Raw genomic sequence first — 20,940 nt, forward strand, 5'->3', positions numbered from 1 at the left:
AAGCAATCTGGAGTTTCAAATGAAATGTGGAAAAAAGAGAGATGTGACAGTAAAAGCATTTAGAGGCCCACCCTAAGACCTTGTGATCCCTCCATGAGAGGAACCCTGTGAGGTTACTCTCCACTCCACTAACTACCTATCCCCAATATGACAGCTAACACACGTCGAATGCTAACCATGTAATAGGTATTTAGCAACACATAAGGTGTGTTCCGTTATTATTTCTACCACATAGACAAGAAAATTGCAACAGAGAGCTAAGTAACTTGCCAAAGATTACAAAGCTAGTAAACTAGGAGAGGAATTTGAACACAGGCAGTCTTGTTCCAAAACTCATGTGCTTAACAATGCTACTCTGTGGCTTCTAATAATAATAATAAAAAAGAGATAATGTTAGATGATATAAAAATTCTGCCTTAGAGGAATATTACTGCTATTATTAATTCCCTCTGTCCCTTGGCTTTGCTCATTAATCCATCCATTATAAATAAATGAATACAGTCTTTTAAGTGTCAGGCATTATTTTAGGCACTGGGATACTTTGGTGGAGAAAACAGTTATCATGGTTGGGAAGGGGACTGCAGGCTCATTTTGTGACCTTGGTTAAATCATTTAATTACTCATGTTGTTAGTTGCCTTATTGCTTTCATCATGAAGACATTCTTCTTTGCCTAAAAGAAGGGTGTTGAAGAGACTTTTCTTAATGGGTCTCTTCAGCAACTAGACTTGTGAGCCTCTTTTGTTCCAACCCATCACCAGCACAAATAGCCACCAAAGTACCCACTGGTCATTACTGTTAGGCTAATGAAGGCATTTTGAGAAGGTTCTCCTAACATCACCCATAAGGGCTCAAAGTTTCAGTAACAAGCTGAATTCAAATTCAGCAGTCTCATAACATCTTGGTTTTGTTAACTAAGCAAAGAAAATAGATTTCATTTTATTTTACTAGGTATGAAAAATGGTTGGGAGAAGTACTTGAGTGAGCTAGTTCTTTACAAAGGAAAATTCATTCCTTTAAAAAAATTATTTAATATCCTTTAATGAGACTTCTAATATCAGTACTAATATCAGTACTTTGAAGCAACCTAAATGAGTCCTGTTTATGGTTTCTTAGTCTTTGGATAAAAGAGCAAAAAAAAAGTAACACACATCCATCTCTGCTAAACAAATGGAGTGATTTAATGTTTACCCATAGATCAGATGCAGTATCATATTCACTACCCATTGACAGAATTTGTTTTAAAGACATAAAGAAGGGTAAAGTTTCATATATAAGCTCATCAGTGATACTGGATGCAGAGGAATGATAAATTATCTCAGGGAATCATTACTCCAAGAGGTCTCTTGGAGTATTTTATTTATTTATTTATTTGTTTGTTTTATTTATTTCCAATAAGGCAGGAAATATTGACCATTTGGAAACATACACTAATGACTTAAGCTAAAATATAAATCATTTTGAAAAAAATGCACAGAATCAGAGTTTTTTAAAAAGTGAGAGAGAGAGTGAGAAACAAGAGGAGTAGGATGCCTTCCAAACCAAGGCTGAATTCTAATCACAGTTAGGGGTGCTCCAACTGACAATGTCAAAACTGACAACTGATTTCCTATATCATGTGGCTCAGGTAATAGGACCGCATGATATAGGAAATTCTCAACAAGCTTGATTTATACTCCTTTGAGAAATATTTAGGGACGATAACCAGATAAACTCTAAATGGAAATTTCTTTGCAAAGCAATAAAATTGAGACTCTCAAGTATCTATACTTCAATTACTTCCTCCCAAGGTTTTAGACTGGAAAGAGATTGTGCACAGTTCCATAACTTTACAAAGTGACTAGTGGAGAACTAATGATATTATAGTGCAGCTCATTTTGAAATAGGGCTCATTTAAGCTGTTCTTAAATGAAACATCCTAGACATTAAGATGAAGGGAAATGTTCTTTCATGATGACAAATTACAGGATGATCAGTTCATCCATTTCAATTTTGTAAGGGAGAAGAGAAAAAGATATTATAACAATATTAAGGCATACAATCTCCCATAGCTGAGGCCTCTGCAAGACAGTATTTATATCATTCCAGGACCTCCTTCCAAGGTTAAGAAGCTACAAGTATCCCTTAATTGACCATTTTGTTTAAATCCTGAAAATGTTGGACCTCAAAATTAAAACACTATGGGGTGACCTTATACTGAACATTATTTTCAGGGACCCAGAAGCTCTGCTGCTCAAAATACTTCTTTCACCTACTCACCAAAATTAATTTTAAAAGACTTACACTTAATTCTGCAACAAAAGACACTCCAAGAATAGGTTATTGCAGAAACCAATACTGTGGCGAAAATGACTAGTTTTAATAAGGAGAGGGGAAAATGGAGAAGAATAAGTACCTTGCGAGCCTGAAAGGGATGTCTAGAAAAATAGCGAATGTTGAAGGCTAGCATTTGAGGACAAATTGGTTATTTCATACTTTTGACTGACACCAATTAGGATGGCACTCTTCCCTGATTGAGGCCCAGATGACTCACTTGTTTTTCTTTACCACTGTGACAAAATCTCCTGATGTTGTAGTAAAGTTGCAAATAGCAATACAAGACTAGAAGATTCAGGTCAACTTGAACAATCTACTTCATGTTCTCCAAAACACTACTCAAAATCTTGGTCACATCTGTCTCTTTTTTAACAAAGAATCAAAGCCACTGTCCTTTTTGAGCCCTCTTCTCCTTCACTATTCCTCTCCTCAGTTTAGGCCATTCCCTACCCACAGGTAGGGTACCCACAGGTACTCACAAACATACAGCTGGCATTCATTCAGGTGCTTAAAACTCTCAGTTGCTTATCTACACTGCCTCCTGTTTCCACCCACCCTTTGCAGTCCAGTCCTCTGCCCTCCTGCCTAGCTCAGGTCCTCCCTCATATTGGTTCTTGGTTTACTGAATTACTGCACAATCTCCTGATTCCAAGATCAGTCCCTTCCTATTTCTCCATATTGCTACCAGATGAATCTTACTAGAGCACACTGCTCCTAAATGGCAACTAAATTAAGTCTAAGCTGCTCTGCCTGGACTTCTATAAACACCAGCCTCTGAAAAAAAATTTCCCCACCTTTACTTCTATGTTTTCTTCATCTGGAAAGCCCTGTACTTCATGTCAGCCTCTTGAAACCTTACCCATCTTTAAAGATCAAATTGCAATGGCCTTGCTCCAATGACTGCCATCACCACCTGGGTTTCAAGTGGCTTGCTAAACTGTGAAGACAGATTCTGGAAACCAGAAACCCACACCATCAATCCCAGACAATGTCCAGCAAAGGCTCCGTGGTTCTGGGCTACAGTGGCAGTCTAGCATCCAGACTGTATTCTCGTGTGGCTGAAAGAACAAAGCTATAATCTAATTAGCTACCTGGCCAACATTGGCCAGAAAGAAGACTTTGAGCAAGCCAGGAAGAAGGCACTGAAGCTCAGGGCCAAAAAGGTGTTCATCAAGGACATCAGCAAGGAGTTTGTGGAAGAGTTCATCTGGCCTGCTGTCCAGTACAGCATGCCATACAAGGACTGCTACCTCCTGGGCACCTCTCTTGTGTCACCTGCATTGCCCACAAACAAGTAGAAATTGCCCAATGGGAGAGAGAGGAAACCAAGTATGTGTTTCACAGTGCCACAGGCAAGGGGCATGACCAGGTCCAGTTTGAGCTTACCTGCCACTCACTGGCCTCCAAGATTAAGGTCATCTCTTCCTGGAAGATCCCTGAGTTCTACAACAGGTTCAAGGGCAGTAATGACCTGATGGAGTATGCAAAGCAATGCAGAATTCCTATCCTGGTCACCCCCAAGAACCCATGGAGCATGAATAAGAATCTCATGCACATCAGCTATGATGCTGGAATCCTGGAGAACCCCAAGAACCAAGCATCTTTACACAAAGACCCAGGACACCGCCAAAGCTCTCAACAGCCCTGACATCCCTGAGATCTAGTTCAAAAGAGGGGTTCCTGTGCAGGTCCCAGCTTCAAGGACGGCACCACCCACTGCACATCCTTGGAGCTCTTTGTGTACCTGAATGAAGTCGTAGGCAAGCATGGTGTGAGCCGCATCGACATCATGAAGGACCACTTCATCAGAATGAAGCCACGACTTATCTACGAGACCCCATGCTCATTTAGACATCAAGGACTTCACGATGGATTAGGAAGTATATAAAATCAAACAAGATCTGGGCTTGAAGGTCACCAAACTGGTATACACCAGTTTCTGGCACAGCTCTGAGTGTGAGTTGTCTGCCACTGCATTGCCAAGTCCCAGGAGTGGGTGGATGGGAAGGTACGGGTATCTGTGTTAAAGGGCCAGGTGTATGTCCTCAGTGTGGCTCTATGAGGAGCTGGTGAGCATGAATGTGTAGGGCAATTACAAGCCTGTCGATGCCACTGGTTGAATCATCAACTACCTCAGGCGGAAGGAATATCATCTCCAGAGCAAAGTCACTACTAAATAGACTGGCTGACAATAAGGAGCTGGGGCCTCCTCACTTTGCCCATCTCTCAAGTACAGGGGTTAATTGTAATGATAATTTGTAATTGTGGCTTGTTCTCCCTAGCTTGCTGGCAGCATAGGGGGGCCAGGCCCCAGATTTGTTCCCTGTTTCCCTTAGCCTGCAAAAGTGGTCAGTGAGGGGAAAGGTGCAGGGATGGGGAGGGGGGCTGCAGCTCTATTTGGAGATTGCCTCAGCTAAAGAAACCTGGCTCACCCTCAGTCACTATATCACTAGCAGAGATATTCACTTACTGAGCAACATGGAAAAGTAAAAACCTGGCCCCTTCAGCCCAACTTGGGGCAACTCCCAGTCCCAGAGCTCCTTGCAGAGTTGGCTGAGGCCTCTGCTGAGAATATATGGAAAGGTAACTTCTTCTCCATGCCCAATCACACTTCTGCTCCCCTCCCCTTCCCCACCACACACATATGTGCTGATCCTACATGCTCCATCCTAGCATCTGCTTCCTAGGGAACCTAGATTACAACATGACACTTAAACGTGGTCTATTTTCCTTCTATTAAATAAAATCTTGTTTGTGTTTATTCATGCTCACCATCATCATGTCACTCAAATACACAAATTATAAACTCTTTGAGGCAGGATTGCATTTTTAATTTATATCTACCTACAGTGTCTAGCATGGTGTATCAAGGTTAAAAAATGTGTGGCACATACAAATGAATAAATACAAGTGAACATATGACTAATTATTGCTTAAAATTAGCACGTCTTCAGTCCTACAAGATCTTTACACAACTAAAGAATCATCAACATGTTTTTCTTAATTGATAAGCATTTAATGAGCATTAGTTAAAATAAGGTGCTGAGTCAGGTGTATTGTGGTGGAGGGTATAAAAAAAGTAAAATGTTCATTGACCTCAAAAAAGTTTATAATTTCATCAGCAGGCTAATGACAGCTAATATTTATGGGTCCCAACTTTGACTACGCATGGGACTCACCTGGGGAGATTAAAGGCTACTGATACCTGGCCCCACCTCCAAGTATTCTGATTTAATTGGGAAAGTGTGCAGCCTGGGCATTAAGCTCTCCAGGTGATTCTAACATCACCAGTGCTGTGAAACACTGAATTATGCTCCAAATACTGTTCTAAGTGCTTAGCCTACATTAACACATTTAAAGTTCAGAACATTATAGGGAGTAACTATAATTATCATCATTTAATAGACAAAGAAATTAAGACACAGAGAAGTGAAGAAATTTGCCCAAGGTCACAGTGTTGGTTAGGTGTTGTTTTCAATTGGATTATGCTCCCTCTAAAGATATGGTACCTATGAATGTGACCTTATTTGAAAATAGGGTCACTGTAGACTGGAATTCAATTAAATAAGGTTGTACTGGAGTAAGATGGGCCCTTAATCCAATAGGACTAGTGTACTTATAAGAAGGGGAGACGCGACACAGATAGACACAGAGAGAAGGAGGCCATGTGATGATGGAGGCAGAAGTGCTGCAGTTACAAGCCAAAGAATACCAAGGCTGGCCAACAAACTACCAGAAGCTGGAAAACGCAAGAAAGAATACTCAATTACAGATTTCAGAGGGAGCATGGTCCTGCTGATACCTTAATTTCAGACTTCTAGACTCCTGAACTGGGAGACAATGAATTTTTGGTTTAAGCCACCAAGTTTGTGGTCATTTTCACAGGAAACTTAGACAGATGTGCAGTCAGAGTTCAAACCCCAAAATATGGCTCTTAACCACCATACTATATTGCATCATTCACAGAGACAGAGTGAAAAGAAAACAAATTTATGTTGAGCATGTTTTTACAATAATATTTTATTATTGTAATATTATTATATTATTATTGTATTGAAATACAATAATAATACAATAATAATTTCAATACAATATTATTGTATTGAAAATTGGGAAGCCTCTGGGGTGGTAACAATGACAACAGCTACCTCTGACATGTGGATGATACTTTCACCCTAAATATTACAGTAAGAAGGAAATCTGATTTCACATATTGAGAGAAATTAAGGATAGCGATGAGTTTACATAGACAGACACGGTGAAAATAAGCTATGTTTATTTTGTTTAGGACTTTGTAACTTATGGCAAAGTGGGTGATTTAATTGTTCTGTAATAAAAATGAACTGTAGTTTCTAAAAACTCTTACTGTTCATAGCTACTGAATTCATTGTGTCTAAATAATTTTAGGATGCTGAAACACCTTCTAGCCTTCCTCAGTTTCTTCTCTTTTTGAGCTTATTTTGCAGGCCATTGTAACCTGAGCATACATGGAACCCCAGAATGGTGTCCTAGATGACCTCTGAGACCACAGGCAAATCCAATATGAGAGGTCTTTCAAAGGAAAATCTGGTGAAAGCCTGCCTTTACCATATATGAGAAATCTATGCCCATCAAACCATGCCAATGCCCACTTCCATCCCCATAAATATCTCCCTTGGCCCTGGAGAGACAGATTTGAGCCTCGTCTCCTGTTCCCTACTGTTTGATCTCACAATAAATCTCCTTCCTTTCTCAAAATCTCAATGTCATAGAATTGGCTACTGTGCATGTCAGGCAGTGAGCCCTTGCTTGGTAACAATACCCCTTCCTTCATATCCAGAAACAAGTAGCAACAGGCAAAAAAGAAGAAAAGTGGAAGCCATGTGAACCAGAGGAATATTTTGGGAGTATCTTTTCTCCATATGTTTTTTTTGTTTGTTTGTTTCCATAATACACTACTGCTCTCTCTTTTTCTTATCTCTATAGTTAACTGACTTGCAAATGCTGCCAAACAAATAATCAGATTGTGAAATTGCTTTCTTCTCTATTGCTCTCATCCCCACTTACTAAGGTCTAGTTTTCTCCTCCTCCTATTACCTTCTGTTGCTCCTCATATACATTAATTAAGAGAAATATAGGCATCTCTCTGACCAAAATATAATCATTCTACAAGGCAATAAAAGCCCAAGAAAGCATATCCATAAAATCTCTCAGTTTGGAACATGGTTGTAGGGCAAGCACATGGGTCATAACTTGTTATTGTGCTATATGTGCATTTCTCACATGTGCACAAGTAGCACCAACATGTTTCAAACAGAGAATTGCAAGAAACTTTAATAACCAATTTCAAGCCCTTCATGTTTGCAGAACTGGGACTTGAACATAAACTCCTGGCTCTTACTCTAATAAAATGTCTACAATACCACTGTTTTTTTAATGTCCTATCAAAAATTAGACTCAAAATTAATATTTCAGAATGATTCCCTAGGTCTTAAAAGAGACTTGTAAAACTCAAAATATTATTTGTAAGCTATTCCTCAGGAAGATTTAAGAATTCAGAACCTTAATAATATATCTCATGATATGTAAAAACAACCTTGTAAATGCTTATAAGGGAAAATGTACAAAATTGCAAATACAATGGGTGACATAGATAGAAAGACAGATCATGACAGATAGATGAATAGACCGATAAGATGGATGGATAGATGGACAGATAGGTAGGTGGATAGATCATGACAGATGAACAGATAATGACAGAAATATGTTAATATAATATTAGGCACATATGATTTTTGTTAGGTAGTGGCTGATGTTTTTTGTGTCTGTCTCCAAACACAAACTTACTGTAATTACTGTTATGATTTTATCTTAATTATAAAGAACATTTTAAATTTTGCCATAATCAGAACTATTTAAGACCTTTGTAATTTCTATCATGATTCTTAGGAGTTCCCACCTCATGGCATACCAAACATATTAACATATACCCACATTTCCAGATTAAACACAATGTTTTAATTAACTATGTAAGAGTAAAGTTGCGTGGTAGTTAAGCAACTGAAACAATGCGACATTATGCAATTTTATTTGTATACCTGTGTGTGTATGTGTGTGTGTGTGTGTGTGTCACACACTCCACCCCCATTCTCAGACATTTCAGTAGGCCCATAATCCATTGGTAAGATTTATCTCAGTGGAAATTACAATGCAATATTATATCTGTTCTACTATCCATTAAATACAATGATATAGGCAGTAAATAACCAAAATTTAGGAAGCTATCTGAAAAGAATAGAATGTTCCCTAATTTTTAATAGTTCATATAGTTTCAAAATCAGGCTTTTGTATTTTAAAAAATCAGGCTTTTGTATCTCTCATTTTGTTATCTAAATAGTTATATCTCTACATAGTATATGGATCAAAAGCTAGATTTTGTAGCCTACTGCTGAGAATTAACTACTTGATAAATGAGAACTGTGTTAATTGTATTTAACTTGTTTCCCCTCAGTGTTTAAACATCTGGCTAGATAATTTGCACCTAAAAATCTCTATAAACAACACCCAGTTCTTAACAGATAGAGCCCAGTATTTTTTTTTTTTTTTGAGCCCAGTATTTTTAAATGCCAGTTTGATTAAAACCACAAAATCCAAAGCAGGCAAGAATTAAAAACATCAACAACATAATTTTATTTCCTTTCCTATATAATAACCTCCCAGCTCTTGCCTTTAGAAAAATTAACACTTTACATTTAAAATGTTAGATGCGAATCTGCATAATCCACTACATAATTTGAAACGATACATTTTAAAAGGCTGTCAATTTAAGAACAGAGACAATATTGACTGATTGAACTAAAGTGAATGTTTTAAAATACCTTAATATTTCAGCCATAATATTATATCTTCCAGAGATTCTTATCCTACTAAGCTTAAAAGCTAAAAGTGAGATAAAAATGCTGCACAGTTTCACTAATAATGTAGCAGTGATGCCCTTTGTTTTCATAGATGGGAATCCTAGGCAGAAACCATGGGTAAGCAGACCCAGTTTGCAGAGGGCCTACTGCATATATGCCAAGCACTGAACCAGGCCCTTGGGTAGAGCATGAATTCGAGATGCTGCCTTTTTTTCCCTTTTAAAGGCGAACTCCTGGTTTTGTTTTGCTTTTATTATGTATCTTAATTTTTCTATTTTATGGGATGTAATAATTAGGCAAATTATGATAAAAACAACAGGTCATTGCTGATCTCTCTGCATAATGAAGAAAAGCCCAAACAGAAACAATGCAACCTATTAATCAGTAGATCTGAATTTTTACCAAGCTTGTGCAAAAAAATAATAATTGCTGCTGTTTGTTTTCAGTATGTACCAGACATTCTTCTAAATATTTTACTTATATTAGCTCATTTAATTCTCAGAACTAGGTACTATTATTATTGTCATTTTACAGATAAAGAACCATAGGCATAAAATGGCTATATAACTTGCCGAAGCTCTTAGAGTTAATAAATAATTTGCATGGGATATGATCCCAGGCAATTTTATAGCACAGGTCATATTCTTCACCACAACACCATATACATCTTATGAAAACTCTGAAGACAAGTATTTCAAAAATGTAAATCTAGAAGTAATGCAATTCTACCAGACTTCTATGAAACTCCTAAAAAGCACTTACAAGAAACGCTTCTTAATATAAGCCTCCAAGTATAAAATTGACTATAGATTTTCTTTATTACCTAATTTATAAATTACAAACCATCATTATCTAGTATATTTTAATAATCACAAAGAATAATAACAACAATAAAAACTACCTTACATTTGCATACTTTTACGATTTTCAAAGCATTTTTACCCAAATTCAATTTTCAACTTATGCTATTATTATTATTAATGTATGCTTTCACACATATTACCTCTCTTACACAAACAAACAAACAAACAAAAAAAACCCTCAAACAATATTAGGCTTTAATTATTAAAATCTATCATTATGTTTTTCCAAAATCATTTAAAGGAGATAATCAGAAAGAAAAAATATGTATTTTGACTCTAATACAATAACAAGTAAACACTACTAACTCATGAATAAAAGACCTTTTCTTTTCAGCATTCAAGGAATAACTATCTATGATTTTATCCCAACACTACTGCCAGTCTGTGAAATAAATTCATCAGTGGATAAAGAAGAAACTCCAGGTAGAAATTGAAAATTACCAGGAGAACCCGCACAAAACTAGGAGAAACTTAACAGTGACAAATATTTTATTCACTAAGGGAAATGAAATGAAAGATTATATTGTGTTTTCTTGGAAAATGAAGTAAAAATCTCCATGGCAACTTTATCTATGCATTAATTTAAGACATTTACATCCACCACAGTACAAAGAGTCTGTGTTAGATTAAATGGATATATCTCAGAAAAGTTGTTTATAAAATTATATTTGAAATCCCTTAATGCTGCTCAGTATTTAAAGGCATCCTACAATAAATGCTTCTTCAAAGCAAATGATCCACCCTGTTAATTTTCATTTTCTTTGTTTATTTGTTTGGCAATTACAATTTTCTCAGCTGAAAGCAGGGAGCAAAACATTTGGATCTGGTTCAGAAAAAGTCTGCTTATTGCCACCTGAAACTTGAAGAAAGTGTTTTAAGACCCTGCACTATACCATGCTTAAAACTAACTTTAAGAAATAAGAGGTCAGAAGAACAAGAACCTTCCTCATAATTCTCTGGAAAGGGATTAAATTCTTGAAGATTTTTGCTGGTTAATTCCATGGGTTAAAGCACTGACTCTTAGGATTTCTTTCCTGTGTGGCAAAAGAAGTTTCATTCAGTTCCGTGGTCCATGATCCAAGGCAGCAGTCGATAATCACAAGGCAGTTGAAGAAAGATGGTGTGGTAGTTAGATTCAGTTGTCAATTTGGCCAGGTGATGTTGCCTAGTTCTGTTGCTAGGACATGAGCCAATGGTATGTGAACCTCATCTGTTGCTCATCACATCTGCAGTCAGCTAGGAGGCATGCCTGCTGCAATGAATGATGTTTGATTTAATTGTCTGGTGCTTAAATGAGAGAGCACGACGTAGCACAGCCCAAGCAGTGTGGCATACCTCATCTCAGCACAAGAAGCTCAGCCCAGGCCTTTGGAAATTCAGAAGGAAATTACCCCAGGGAAAGTTGTTGGAACCCAGAAGCCTGGAGAGAAGGCCAGCAGAGATCACCCTGAGCCTTCCCACATAACAAAGAACCTCAGATGAAAGTTTGCTCTCTTTCCTCTGAAGAACTAATGAAATAAATCCCCTTTTATTAAAATCCAATCCATCTCTGGTGTGTTGCACTCTGGCAGCTAGCAAACTAGAACAGATAGGGATGTCTATTTCCATATAAATCCTTTACTTTTCCTGGAACCACAACTCTGAACACTTGATTTACTGATAATGCATAATTTGTGTAATCTTCATATTCATTAGTATTTTTGCAAATAAAAGAGCAATGCTTCATAGCGTTGATATTTCAGAAATCAGATTGCCATACAAATCAGTTAATGAAGTTCAGAGTAGGTAGCCCGTGAAATAGCATTCGAAAAAGATGCGCACTCCAACTTCCTGCCTAATCACAAAGCAGAAAGGACACAAGAAGGGAAAGAAGGTGACTTTAAGGCCCCACCCCAAGCCCTGTCCCTGTCCCCAACCATATATCAAATACATATATCACATCTATATACATCAAACCTACTATTCCTACAACAAAATTTACCCTTCCCAGTCAATGGCAACGTAGCCTACCCAGGTGTTCAGGCCCCAAACCTATGAATTCATCTCTTGATTTATCTCTTTTCAATACAACTCCGCTTTGAGATACATTCTGAATATCCACTTTGTCTCTGTTCCTAATGTTACAACTCTGACTCAAACGATTACCATCTCTTATTTCCTCAAAAGCCTCTTAATGCATTTCCCTGCTTTCATTCCTGTCCTCAGAATGATCTTTTAAAACCTTAATGAGAACATGTTAATTCCTCTGTTTAAGCCTCCAATTATTGCCAATTGCAATTATGATGAAATTGACTGCTTTTAGTTTCTCTGTTTTAGCCACACTGACTTTTGCACTCCCATTAAAGACAACCAACTCATTCTTATCTGAGGGTCATCAAATTTTCTTTACCTGAAATACACACCCCTTAGATCTTTACCATCACTCAGGAAAGGCTGATGAAGTTCAGGATTTCTCCCTCAACTGGAAAGGCACATGGCAAACATGGTGGCATCTGCTAGTTTTCTCTCCAGGATTCTTCTTTCATGAAGCTCTCCCAGGGGTGCTTTCCTTCTTCATCTCCAAAGGTCTCTGGCTGCTTGGGCTCTCGTGGTTCTCAAGGCTCTCTGGAGACTCTCTGTCTCTCCCAAATGCTTCCTCTGTTAAAAAGTTCCAGTAAACTAATCAAGACCAACCTGGAATGGATGGAGTCTCCCTCTAATCCAAGGTTAATACCCACAATTGGCTGAGCCACAACTCTGCAAAGATAATCTAATCAAGTTCCCAACCTATAGTCCTGAATAGGAATTAAAAGAAGTTTCTCCCACAAGATTGGTTTTTCTGGGGTAATAATCCTTTCAAAACAGCACATTCCACCTTCTGAACCATAAAAACTACATGTTTTTCCCATATACAAAGTACATTCACTCCACCACAGTATCAGAAATCTTTAAACCATTTCAGTAGCAAATCAAATACAATACAAGGTTAAAACCAGTACAAAGTCTCATGAAAGTCAGGTACAGGCATGGTCTGTCCTAAGGCAAAATCCTACTCTGGCTCTGGACCTGTAAAACTCAGAACAAGTTATTTGCTGGCAACATACAAAGGAGTGACAGTTATAGGATATATATACCCATTTCCATAGCGAGAAATTAGAAAGAACACAGAGGTCACCGAACCCAAGCAGTCTCGGAAACTGGCAGGGCAAACTCCATTAGATTTCAAAGTCTGAGAGTCATTTATCCTCAGAGCTGTAGACAGTGGCAGTCCAACCCTTTCCAAGGGCCTATCCAGTGGCCCACCTCTCTCTGAATGTAACCTTTGGGGACACTGGGGAGACCAGCTTTTACTTGGCTCCACCCTCTCCAAGCATCAGGGCTATACCTGGGCTCTCTGTCATTTCTGGGGCACATACTCAACCCCTCCTTGTAGTGGCAGCCAGTCTCTCCCCAATCCCAGAGGAATATGCTCCACCTTCTCCAAGGTGGCATCACTCTTCCATTGCAGTTTGGTAGAAGGCCCATCCTCTGCCTTCAGGGAAAACTCATCTTCTCCAAGTGCTTGGGTGGGTCTGCTCTCCTGGTCTGAGGTTTCTTGACTCTAGATTTTAGCTTCTATAGCTCTGCCTCTGAAGTTATTTTTCCTCCAGTGTGCCCCTTTTCTGTCCCTTTCAGTCCAGATTGGCAGTTGTTCTCTTTATACAGATTCACAACACTCTTGTTGGCTTTCTATGCAGTGGCCTTGGATCATACCTATCAGACAGAAGGAGTTTCCACAAATCCTTCCTCGATAACTCCATTTCTGACCTTGGCTTTTTCTAAAATGACTGACTGGTTCCACATCTGGTTAAATTCTCATGTGAGGCACCATTCTCTGGGGTCTCCCTTCCTGGAAGCCCAGAATTTCCAGAACATCAATTTCTGGTTTCTTTGCATCCAAGATTTCAATTCTCAGCATATCTCTTTCCTATCACATTTCACTATAAGCTGTGAGGAGAGACCAGGCTGCACTTTCCACATGTAATCTGGAAATATCTTCTGTCAGGTATCTAAGCTCATGACTTTTAAAATCTGCCTTCCAGCCAAAGCCATTAGTTAATTTTGCCAGATTATCGGTCATTTTAAAACAAGGATAGTGTTCCTTCTAGTTTGCAATAACACATGCCTCATTTCTGTCTAGTGTCTTGCCAGAGGCATCCCTATAATCCACATTTCTACCAACAGTCTTTTCAAAACATTCTAGGCATTCTCTATCAAGCTCCTCACAACTTCTCCAAAATCTTTCCCTTAACCATTTAAAAAGTTGTTCCAACATGTTTGTTATTTGCAAACCACAACAGCACCCAACTTCTCTAGTACCAAAATCTGTTCCAGTTTGCTAGCTGCCAGAATGCAATATACCAGAAACAGAATGGCTTAAAAGGGGGAATTTATTAAGTTGCAATTTTATAGTTCTAAGGTCTAGAAAATGTCCCAATTAAAGCAAGTCTATAAAAATGTCCAAATTAAGGCATCAATAAGAGGTTACTTTCACTCAAAAAAGGCTGATGAAGTTCAGGTTTTCTCCCTCAACTGGAAAGGCACATGGCAAACATGGTGACATCTTTCATGGAGACGAGCTTTCTCTCCAGGCTTCTTCTTGCATGAAGCTCCCCCAGGGGTGTTGTGCTGGTTTGAAAGGATGTATGTACCCTAGAAAAGCCATGTTTTAATCTTAATCCCATTTTGTAAAGGCAGCCATTTCTTCTAATCCCTATTCAGTACTTTGTTTGAAACTGTAATTAGACCATCTCCCTGGAGATGTGACTCAATCAAGAGTGACTGTCAAGCTGGATTAGGTGGAGACATGTCTCCACCCATTTGGGTGGGTGTTGATTAGTTTACTGGAATCCTATAAAAGAGGAAACATTTTGGAGAATGCTGGAGATTCTGAGAGAGCAGAATGACACATCCATGAGAAGCAGAGTCTACCAGCCAGCAACCTTTGGAGATGAAGAAGGAAAATGCCTGCTGGGGAGCTTCATGAAACAGGAAGCTAGGAGAGAAAGCTAGCAGATGTCATCATGTTTGCCATGTGCCTTTCCAGTTGAGGGAGAAATCCTGAACTTCATTGGCCTTTCCTGAGTGATGGCAACCTCTTGTTGGTGCCTTAACTTGAACATTTTTATAGACTTGTTTTAATTGGGATGTTTTCTCAGCCTTAGAACTATAAAATTTCAACTTAATAAACTTCCGCCTTTTAAAAGTCATCCTGTTTCTGGTATATTGCATTCTGGCAACTGGCAAACCCAAACAACATGTGTGAGTAATGTAATTTCAAATAGTGAAATGAGTTATAAAGAAAATAAAATAGTTGATTTGAGAGAGAGATGGGGAATGACTGGGTGCTACTTTCAATAGAATGATCAGAGAAGGCTTCTCCAAGAAGGCAACATTTGAACTGAGAGGCAAGCAGCTGTGGTATGGTCTGTTGCTGGCAGCTGCACATGGAGAAGGATGTGGAAGCCATTCTTCCAGGAAACAGGGTTGGGGGGTGGGGGGGGAGGGACAAGGCTGAATGCCACATGTGGCTTCCAACCAATGTTTCAAACACTGCATCCTGGCTCTGAATTGCATTTCTATCCCATCCCTGTCAGAGTTCCCCTAGGCATTATTTCAACACTACCCCTGTCATGGGTGGAATCTTTGAAGGTTGAAAAAGCACACTCTCTCCTTGTGTTGTGGCTAATAATTTGTCCAAAAGTGACATCTACTAGGCAGGCCAGGAGAGGGCAGCTTTGGGGAGTTGAAAATAAAAGACTTTTGGGTGTCTTTCCTGATCCTCTCCCCAGGGTCTCTGGAACTGGTCTGCAACTTTTTCATGGGCCCTCCACCCTGTTTTATCAGTTAAATATGTACAATTCTAAAGATCTAGAATGAATTGAACCAAGTGTCTAAGAAGAGCCTAATTTAAAGCTAATCAACATTAAAACCCCAGGCAAGACAGAAAAACTATCTTAGTAAACTCATCAAGATAACCAGATGATTAGACAACAGCAAAAAATTAAAAGGCATGCAAAGAAATGGGAGGATGTGGTTCAATCAAAAGAACAAATTAAAAAGTTGGAGGAGACACCAAATTTGGAATGACTAATCAAAGATGTTCAAACAAATCCCCTAAATCACTTCAAAAAGAGAAAGAAAATATGCTTAAAAAGAGAAAGGATATTAAGAAGACAATGTATGAGCAAAAAGAAGAATTTGAAGGCATCCAAAGAAAAATAACAGAAATTATGGGAATGAAAGGCATGGTAGAAGGGATTAAAAATACACTAGAGCAAAGGATGGAGGAGGCCTAAGGGTACAACAACTATGGGATGGAAGAGGGAACTGTGGTATATGCATATAACAGACTACAGAGTGACTACAAAAAGAAATGAAGTTTTGAAGCATGCAACTAGATGAATGACTCTTAAGGACAGAATGTTGAATGAAATGGCAGAGACAAAAAAAAATATTACCATGCCTCACTCATGTGGACTAACTATAATATAGAAACTCAGATAATTGAAGTCAAGAGCATGGATTATCAGGTTGAGGCCTGTTGTAAAGGGTTCTAGGTTGTAAACTCTTACAGCAGTCACATACATTGAGGATTTTTAACTGTTATTTCTAAATTCGGAGATACTGAGCTATTTGTGTAAAATCTGGTTGTTCCTTGAAACTTTGGGTATTTATGTGACCTGTGAGACTTTGAATTAGAGCACTAAAGCTATGAAAGTCAGAATTACCCCATACAACAACTGTTTATAAAGTTAAAAAGTGATCAGACTTAGACTGGAGATATGAATGAAGCTGATTTAGATAGCTAAATCAGAATTCAGGTTAAGGATGATATAGTCCATATTTTAAAATTTCAACTTCTGTGTGGGATCAAAGGGAGAGATGTTTATTTGTTGCAAAATTTATATTTTGAGTAGCACATTATCTAATTTAACTTGTACGGTCAATTTATTTGAACACCATAATTACAGGGAATCTTGAATAGGGTGTGATATCTTTTTGGTTTGTACAGGTTAGTGTGATGTGCTGATATATCCCAAACAAATTTTTTGGATATATTTGAGCAGAGAACAAAAAAAATTATTTGAAGAGTCTCCTTGGGGGACTGGGGAGAAAGGAGGAAATATTAAACTTTCCATTTGGGAAATTCCTGATATTCTTGCAAGTAGCAGGAACAATAAATTCAATAGGCTGAGCCCTCAATCTTGGGGTTCACCCCATGAAACTTATTCCTGCAAAGGAGAAGCTAAGCCTATTTATAATTATGCCTAAGAGTTACCCCCAAAGAACTGCTTTTGTTGCTTGGATGTGGCCTCTCTCTCTAAGCCATCTTGGCAGGTGGACTCACTGCTCTTCTCCCTAAGTGGGACTTGTCTCCCAGGGGTGTAAATTTCCCTGGCAATGTGGGACAGGACTCCCAGGATGAGCTACAACCCACCGTTATAGATTTGAGAAAGGCTTCTTGACCAAAAGGGGGAAGAGAGAAATGAGACAAAATAAAGACAGTGAAACTGAGAGATTTAAAGCAGAGTTGAAGCTATCCTGGAGGTTATTCTTATGTATTATATAGACATCACTTTCTGGTTGACAGTTTATTGGAGTGGCTAGAGGGAGGTACCTGAAACTTGTGGACTGTGTTCCAGTAGCCTTGATTCTTGAAGATTATGGTATAACTATGTAGCTTTTATTATGTGATCATATGGTTGTGAAAACCTTGTTTCTGATGATCCTTTTATCCAGGGTATGGACAGATGAGTAAAAAAACAAGGATAAAAATTAAATAAATAATAGAGAGACATAAGGGTTAAAAAAATTAGGTAGATTGAAATACTAGTGGTCAATGAGAGGGAGGGGTAAGGAGTATGAGATGTGTGAGTTTTTCTTTTTTCTTTTTATTTCTTTTTCTGGAATGATGCATATGTTCTAAAAATTATCATGGTGATGAATACACAGCTATGTGATGACATTGTGAGCCACTGATTGTAAACTATGGATTGACTGTATATGTGTGAAGATTTCTCAATAAAAATATTTTAAAAATACACTAGAGGCATACAACAGTAGATGTGAACAAGCAGAAGAAAGGATCAGTGAACTAGACAATAGGACATCCAAAATCATACAGACAAAGAACAGATAAAGAAAAGAATAGGGAAAAAATGAACAGGGTCTCAGGGAATTGAATGACATCATGAAGCACACACACATATCTGTCACAGTATCTCAGAATGAGAAGAGAAGGGGGAAAGGGCAGAAAGAATATTTGTGGAAATAATTGTCAAAATTTTCCCAAGTCTTAACTCAGATATACATGTCCAAGAAGTGCAACATACTCCAAACCGAATAAATCCTAATATACTCACTCTGAAACACATAGTAATCAGAACATTAAATGCCAAAGATAAAGGGAGAATTTTGAAAGCAGCAAAAGAAAAATGATTCATCATAAATAAGGTATGCTTAATAAGACTAAATTTGAATTTCTCATCGGAAACTATAGAGACAAGAAAGCAGTGGTATGATTAAGGTACTGAAAAATGAAAAATTGCCAGTTATTTTTCAAAAATTATCTTTCAAAATTATCTTTCAAAATGAGGGAGAGGGTGCGTGGGTGGTTCAGTAGTAAAAATTCTCACCTTTCATGCAGGAAACCCAGGTTCGATTCCTGGACCATGTACCACCACCACCACCCCAAAAAATGAGGGAGAGTTTAAAATATTCACAGATAAACAGAAACTAAGAGAATTTGTTTTTAGTTCATGATATTAGTTTCATTATGAAAATATTTTGGTTCATAGAACTTTTGGATTTTGAAATGCACATTTCAGAGTTTCAGATAAAGGACTACCAATCTTTAATAATACAATGAGGAGAGACATATACTAATGAAATAAAAAACAAACTCCACTTTCATAGAGAAATGGGAAATACAGTTGGAGAGACAGGCAGTGGACACAGGATAAAATCACTAGGGATGAATTTTGGTTAAAACCCCTCTAAGCTTGAAAATGTAAGTGCTTCAGATCTTGTTTGTCTCCAGTTGACGATACTACACCATAGAAATAAATGTCAATATGTGAACTCATGCTATCTTAATGGTCCTGTTGGATGCCTTCTCTGCATGAAAGGATCCAGAGATGGGAAAGAAATGTAGAACCCCTGTTGACTCTGCTTGGGTTCTTCTTCTCCCATCTTGCTGCAACCAGAGGGGTTAGCTGGGTGAAAGGGATGTCAATCCAGACAAACTTTAATCTACTAAAACTTTAATTGTGATAATCAGAAGATGATATGGAGATGCTATATAAAAATGCAAACCATGAGACTATGGGTTACTTGAATTTTTTGTTTGTAATGCGCTTATCTATTTGTTCCACTGCAAACATGTACAACTTGTATAAAAGAGGTTTGTTTTTCTGAGTTTTTTTAATTGATAAATTTGAACTTGAAAATTAAAGTAGGTAATATCATGAACCAAAGCTACTCTAACAAATAAATTTATACAATAAAAAAATCTTGGGAATAAAAGCACAGGAGAGAGTGTTTGATACTAAAGGAAGCAAAAGTCTATAAACAAATGGTAACTAAATTTAAAAAGTTTCTGAGTAGGTTCTAATTCAATTCAAATTATTAATAGTGCAGAAAGAACCTGTTATAAAGTAACAACCCCATAGTTATAACCTCTGACATACAACTAATAGCATATGTACAACATCGACAATTGTATCTCTAATATTTCTGTAAGCACAGAATCACAGTAACTTCTGCTCTTCAGGATTAGGGTTTTAATTTAATAGGGTAAAATTGTAATTGCAACTTCAGTGGAAATAATTAATTTATTTGATGGTGACAATACAGTTGATGTTGATTGTGTGCTCACAAAATACCTACTGTTGTAAATATGGTAAATACATTTTGTTAGACAATTTTCTAATGAGGGATGTGGTATCATATTCTTAATTTTAGACAGAAAAACTGACACTTGGAATTAAAGTTACTTGTCCAAGTTCACTCATCTAATAATGGCAAAGTTGAGATCCAATCACATTTATTTTTCTTACTCCAAAGCCCATTTTTCTAACTACTGTCAAATATTTTTACTAAAATGGATAGAAAAGAAGATGACTGTCTATATTAATTTGTTTAAACTTAGGAAGCATTCTATCTGCTGTGCTCCTTTTTACAAAGAGTAGCAAGTACCCAATCTATTTTCCAACTTTATAAAGTCACAAGTACATAGTCAAACCAATTGACAAAACTTGGTTTTGATTCATTCTATTTCCCCCGGAAAATATGACTTGATGAAGTAAAAATAAAATACATGATTTGAAAGAGAAGTTTTCTATATTACCTAGCGGTATTGTCCCCCTATTTGTTTTCCTTTAAAAGTTTGATCTTCTGTTTTTTCATTAGTTTGTTTGAAAAAAAATGTATTTCAATGCTTTTGAAGTAATTCTTAGGAAATGGGTTATATTAAAGCACTGAGCCAAGATCTAGTGGAGAATTTTTTTAAAAGAAAATTTAAAGACAACAACAACAAAAAACAAAAAACAGACAGAAAAATCTAAAGCCCTTAAAGTAGTCATGACTAAGGACATTCCTGAACAAATTTTTAAATAGCCACTGAAAAAATTAGATCACAAGAGGCTTCAGGATATAGTGCAATCTAGGTGGTATTTGGTGTCAAAAAAAAGTAATTTATAGTCTGGACTTCCCACCTAGTTGGCTATTTGGGAAAAGCCAACCTTTACATGTGTCAATCTTCCTACAACAGGTCAAAATGAATAATAATATAGAACACCTAGGGCAATATATAAGATTCTACAAAGGTTTCACGCACTAGGGTAAC

At 37.5% G+C, this 20,940-nt stretch overlaps 1 protein-coding gene and 1 pseudogene across 3 annotated transcripts in view; one reads left to right on the forward strand and one right to left on the reverse strand.

Annotated features, from left to right (window-relative positions):
• The window catches only part of MACROD2 (mono-ADP ribosylhydrolase 2), a 2,249,967-nt gene that overhangs the window by 1,500,595 nt on the left and 728,432 nt on the right, over positions 1 to 20,940 (reverse strand). The gene's annotated exons all lie outside the window — the stretch shown is intronic.
• Positions 3,260 to 4,494, forward strand: LOC143684259 (argininosuccinate synthase pseudogene; annotated as a pseudogene).

The sequence above is a fragment of the Tamandua tetradactyla genome, chromosome 1 (genome assembly GCF_023851605.1).
Source record: "Tamandua tetradactyla isolate mTamTet1 chromosome 1, mTamTet1.pri, whole genome shotgun sequence".
Lineage (NCBI taxonomy): Eukaryota > Metazoa > Chordata > Mammalia > Pilosa > Myrmecophagidae > Tamandua > Tamandua tetradactyla.